A 6798-nucleotide genomic window follows, 5' to 3' on the forward strand; every position below is an offset into this window, starting at 1 on the left:
TTTGTAATAATGATAATTTTGTTAGTTTTTGGTTATTTAAAACTCCTAGTAGTCTAGATATGGATGCAAATAAATAACATGCTAGACCAGGGCATATTGGCTAAGAAAGAATGAACAGACTAGCCCGTGAAGGTTTATCAGGTACTGTCACAAAATTAGATCTGCTTATTTGTGAGCATTGCTTAGTAGGAAAAACTACTAGAAAACCTTTTGGCAAAACTATTAAAGCTGAGATTTCTTTGCAACTTGTACAGTCAAATATTTACGGTTTATAAATGTCGGAGCTAGCAAATGAGCATTCTATTTCATCACTTTCATATATGATTATTCATGTTTTGGGTAAGTTTATTTGATCTCCTATAAGTCAGAAGCAATAGATTGTTTTAGACATTATATAAATAAGGTTAAGAATCACTTAGACAAAAGAATAAAAGCCTTGAGAACTGATCAAGGCTGTGAATATTTATATACTAAATTTAAGGAATTATATAATGGAAAAGGAATTATGAGGCAACTAACGATTCCAAGAACTCCGCAATAAAAGGGTGTAGTGGAAAGAAGGAACCAAACTCTATTAGAAATGGTTAATTCAATGATGGCACAAGCGAATCTTCTAATTTCGTATTAGGGAGATGTTTTACTGACTGCGACTTATATACTTAACTGAGTGCCCACTAAGTCTGTAACTTCCACTCTTTATGAGTTATGGACAAGTAGGAAGCTTGAATTGAATATGATATGACCTTGGGGGTCTACTGCATATATCTATGACACATTCCACAAATTCAAAAAATTAGGAACAAGAGGCAAGAAATGTATCTTTATAAGATATTCTGAACACTCTAAAGGGCATGTGTTCATAGGAAAGGACTTTGATAAAAGAATGACTGAAATCGAATCTAGGGATGCCACATTCATAGAAGACAAATTTTCTAAGAAAGGTGATATTGATAAAAGTCTTCATTTGAATAAGACAAAAGGAATATGGAGAAAGTTCATCTAAACGACCATTAGTTGTGTCACAAGAGATAATGTCTTTACATGTTTTAGATAGTAAGAGCAATGAGATTTAGCTTTAACCTATTTCGAATAGTGAGAGCGAAGATTTTTAATTGCGTAAGAATGAACGTCTTTGAATCCCTAAAAGACGTTTTGAAATTGAAAATGAAGTTTTCATAACTGCTCCTCCTAAAAAAGATGAGCCTAAAAATATCAAAGAAGCTCTATCATCTTTTAATAAGGATAAGTGGCAAGAAGCATTGGAGGAATAAATGAAATCCATGGAAATTAACCAAGTTTGGAGTTTGGTGGACTTATCTCCGGGTCAAAAATCTATTGGGAATAAATGGATTCTCAAAATCAAATGTAATGTGGATGGCTCAATAGACAGATACAAAGCTCGTCTTGTGGCAAAAGGCTATACCTAACAAGAAGGTATAGATTATAAAGAAACGTTTTCACCTGTTGTGAGATTTACTTCAATCCGTGTTATTCTAGCTATAGTAGCACACTTAGATCTAGAATTGTATCAGATGAATATCAAGATAGCTTTTCTCAATGAAAAACTTGACGAAGAAATTTACATGATCAACCTATAGGTTTCATAGTAAAAGGCTAAAAACGTAAAGTATGCAAGCTCCAATGATCGATATATGGCCTGAAATAGCCATCAAGACAATGGTATTTAAAATTCTATAAGGCAATATTGTTTTATAATTTTAAGATGTTAGAACAAGATCACTGTGTCTATGTGAAAAAGTCTAATGAAAAGTTTACAATTCTATTTCTTTATGTGGATGATGTGTTGATAGTTAGGAGTGATTTGTAGTATGTGATGATCATTAAAAATTGATTATCCACAAATTTTGATATGAAGGATATGGGTGAAGCAAATTATCTTTTGGGTATTAAAATCAAAAGGAATCATTCTAAGAGACTTTTGGCTCTATCATAAAAGCGTTATATTCAAAAGATCCTAGAATGATTCAATATGGCGAACTGCAAACCCATAGATAATCCTGTGTCAAAAGGCAATTTGTTGAGCCAAGATATGTGTCCAAAGACTCAAAACAAAAGAAATAAAATGTCATTAGTACCTTATTCAAGTGCGATTGGAAGTCTCATGTATGCAATGATGTGTACTTGCCTCGATATATGCTTTGTTGTCAAGTTGGTTAGTCGATATCAATTGAATCCAGGAAAGGAACACTAGAAGGCTATCAAGAGGATATTGAGATATTTGGAAGGCATTGTAGATTATTGTTTATGCTATGAAGGAGCAGATTTGTGTATAGTCGGCTATTCAGATGTTGACTAGGATGGTGATTTGGACTAACGCAAATTAACTTTTGGTTATGCTTTCTTACTCTAAAATAGTGCCATATCTTGGAACAATAAGAAATAGTCATGCATAGCTTTATCCACAATAGAAGTAGAATTTATAGCATGTTCTGTAATTGTGCAAGAGGCCATTTGGTTGGTAGTTGGTCTCATAGTTGTATATTGTGATAATCAAGCTGCGATAGCTTTCACAAGAGATCTCAAATTCCATAATAGAACCAAACATATTGACACTAGGTATAACTTTGTTAGAGACATCATTTCGAAGAAGAAAGTAATGGTACAATATATTTCTACGTGTAATATGGTTGTTGATCTTTTAACCAAATTGATTTCAATAGATGTATATCGTGCACATGTTAAGTCTCTTGGTTTACGTAGAGTATGATAGATAACTTGTTGAGTATATACTGTACTTGTAACACAACTTTAGAACATCATAGAATTTGAATTGATTTTGTTCACGTGCTTGAATTCTTGGTCTTTATTGATATACGCATTGTTTTGAAAACTCAACAAGATGATAATGTCACACAAGTTTGATTGGCTCTCTTACACGAGCAATCACCTTTGACGCTGAAGAGAACATGCAAAGATGAGACATGTTTCTTGAGGTTGATAACACTAAGAAAGTGTACTAAAAAGATAAGAGTTACTTAAGAAACAAATTATGAGATATGTTTCCTTGATAATCAATCAAGATGAGATCATAAATAGATGAATTTAACAATGACCAATTTGGATTCCCCACATCTAACTTGTAAATGTTAGATGTGAGTTATTAATATCTAGTGATACCTGTATGATTGGAGAGATGATTAAAAACTCAAGTTAGGCGTTGAGTGTAGCGACTAAACTAAGATTTATACAATGTTGGTAATGACATTTTGAAAAGATACACATTGTAGCACATAATTTATACTATTTGTGCATAAATAAGATGACCATTTAAAGTAGTGGAGGATGAATCCTTGCTTCTTCACTATGTGAGACTTTATGAGGATTACCTCATGTTGGTACCGTTTAACTCTTTGGTGTTATTTCATGTTTACTCTTAGTGTTGCTATCTTAACTTGAAACTATGGTCACGCGTGATTCGGTCTATGAACATAACTAGAAAAACAGCTAAGTTTAAATTAAGAATTTCAAGTAGAAGAGGAAAACTTATATAAATTACGTATGTCCATTGGCCAACCGATCATGTCACTCATCTAGGAGATTGGACTTGACATGGATATATAGAAATATGACATAATGATAAATGAAAGATTAAAGGGAGCTAGTGTTATCGAGTAACGCTTTATCAAATTTTTTGGGTTGAAGCAACTATGTCATTCCTAACAAATACATGGTAAATTAGCTCTCAAATGCAGGTTGCTCGCAAGGTCATATAACATATTTGCCAATATGAATTGTTCTGTGGAAAAGTTTTTTAATTTAGATCACCCCATCATATGTGAGTGGGAGAAATTGGATTCAGTCCACCTATAATAGGTCGATCTGATCTATTAGGGTTAAAAGATAATATTATTAACCCTTATAATTATATGTGACTCATTTGCCTTTGATAGTTATTAAAGTTAATTGACACACGCCCATTTTAATAAAGTGGCGTGACTTCCATTATGGTGCAATTTTCTGGGGTTCACAACTCTTAAAATAAACGCTCTCAATACTGTTTCTCTTTATCTGTAAAATCTTCATTAAAAACAGAAAAGTAAATCAAACAAAGTGTGTTATGGATTGCTAATTGAAGTGCATTGGACCATCAATCATCATTAGACTACTAGATATTAAACTAGGTATATTGTTCTATGATCTTAGACCCTTTTAATTTCCGTTAACAGTATGCGCCAATGTTTAAATACGTTGAAAAATGCTAGTGCATGTCATGTTTTAAGTGTTTATACTTTTGACATGAAAGATTTCAGATATGGCGTCTGTGTATATATATATGTATGGATTACCAGATGATGATGATATATATGACCTGCTATGCTCAAGTCTGGATGAATGTTCTGTGAGAATTAAAAAGGGTTGATTTTTCTTCGTGTTGAATGCTCACGACATCTGTATTCGTGGCTCCTCCAAATCGGAGTCGACGGAAACGTACAACGGTGGTCGCCAGCGCATCCGCGCAAGGGAGTTGCACGACTGTGCCTCGGCTTGGTCGTCATCCGTCGCCGACGAGAGCAAGATTCGTGGCGAGGTGCACGATCGGCGTTCGTTGAGTGCCTGCAGTGCACCCCCGGCGAGCAGCACTCACGCCGGATGTGCAAAGTGCACTCCGGAAGTACAGTGTGCACGCCAGATGTGCCGCACGAATACCTGACGTGCGGCGTACGCATCTGGCAGGAGCAAAGCTCCAGTCGCCGTAAGTTTATGTGTTTTCGGCTAAGATACTCTGCGCGCACTCACAAGCATTAGGGTGAACATGCACCACGTAGATTGCATTTTCCACAGGCTAGAATTCCCTGCACACACCCACATGAATTAAGGTGCACCTGCATCATTTAAATTGCATTTTGTTTAGGCTGGGATCCTGTGTGCGCATCCCCAAGAAACTAGACTGCACCTGGACCATTTAAATTGCATTTGCTTGGGTTGGGATGCCATGTGCGCAATCACACAGGTTGTGGTGCACCTGCACCAATTAAAATACACTCTAGCAGCCTATAATGCATCCATGCCAAGCTTTTAGCATTTGAGTCGATTCTCGGGAAGGTAATGTTACCACTATTCATAAACATGGGGACGGATTTAGTGTCTATAAAGTTCGCAAAGGATCGCACTTAAAAACGTAGTCCTAATTATGAGCATAGGTCATTATGAGTCGTATTAGAAGCCAGTTGATGAGATATCTTGGTCTTGAGAATACTCGAGCCGATTAATAAGATGTCTTGAGTCCGAATAAGGGGAAAGTTGAATTAATTTGATACATGATGATGATGTGAGTGATACTTGAGATGAGTGTTTGAATTTAATGAATATGAACATAAAAGGTATCTGAGACAGATGCCTTACCTAATATGAAGGCATATGAGGCATTTGAGATGGGTGTCTAACCGAGTGCATTAGGGAGGCGTGAGATGGTGAGACTCCATCAAGGATATTCATAAGGAGATTATAAGTGGTTAGGTCCGGAAACGTGGTATAATTGTATACAACTATGGGTGAGCTATGTTGAAGGCCAGTTGATGGGACGTCCTGGTATGGAGAATGCAAAGGTCGATTAATGAAACATCTCAGTCCTTAGAAATGGAATAAAAATAATTCGTTACTTTAAGGGGAGGCAAGTGACACCTGAGATGGGCGTCCGTCCTGATTATGGTTACAGAAGGCATTTGAGATAGGTGTCCACCCTGGTTATGGTTATAAGAGATATTTGAGATGGGTGCTTAATTTGGCATGCATCTAAGATGAATGCCTATAAGAGTCACTTAAGACGAGTGTCCAGTTATTACACTCGGGACACGTTTGACAGTGAGACTCTTTTGGGGGAAAGGTTAATGGGGAATTGTCCTATATTTACAGGTAGGAGAGATGGTAAGGCAAGAAGGGAGGTGAGTGGATCAACACGCTGAACGACAATTTTGGTTATAGTTATTTCATTGTCTTAATTAACATTTTTTATGAAATTATGCACATTGAGAATAATAAATTTATTTGAAATTGTTAAACTCATTTTCAGGATACCTTTTGGCATGCTTATTTAATTCCAATAAATATGCGGTATTACTTATTCATCTACAATTAAAATATTTATTATTATAATATATTTTTTTTAAACATGTCAAAGTCAATTATAAATTAATCAAAAAATGGTGGTGGGATAAAAAAATTAACTATCTCAAACCTCTTTCTACCCTCAAAAGAACTTTCAACACTTTGATTTCTCCATCAATTGTAAAAATCAAAGAATATGTCCAAAGTATTTCTTTTAGCAGCTATCAACTTCCAACTTCAAAAGCAAAACAATATGCTAGCTTAGATTATCTAGCTCACTTTACTAATGAGAGGATCTTTAAGGGATATACTCACCTTCACTTTGGGGACATCAGTTTTGCTTTTACCTTCCATGGACAGAAGGGCTTACCTATTACTTCAAGGATCTCTCTCCTTGATACAAGATCTCTAAACATTAAACATGCCTGTCTTGGCACTATTCGAACTACATTGATGTTAGGTTTTCAAGGTGTCGATAATCGGCATTGTAATAGAATTAAAAATTTTTTAAATTAAACAATCCTAAAAACCTTATCCAAGCTACCGTTTTATGCATATAATTCATAAACATGTTAAACACTCATAGGGTGTTTAGAACTATATCTGTGTTTGATGGCTTCTTCAAAACTTCATGTGGTTTGGGATAGTTTGCTATACAACCCTTGAGAGGCGATGCCTCAATATCTACATGGAGAACAAACACAAAAGAGACAAATCCAAATAAAGAGGTTG

This window comes from Mangifera indica, chromosome 11 (assembly GCF_011075055.1).
Source record: "Mangifera indica cultivar Alphonso chromosome 11, CATAS_Mindica_2.1, whole genome shotgun sequence".
In the NCBI taxonomy this organism is placed as follows: Eukaryota; Viridiplantae; Streptophyta; class Magnoliopsida; order Sapindales; family Anacardiaceae; genus Mangifera; species Mangifera indica.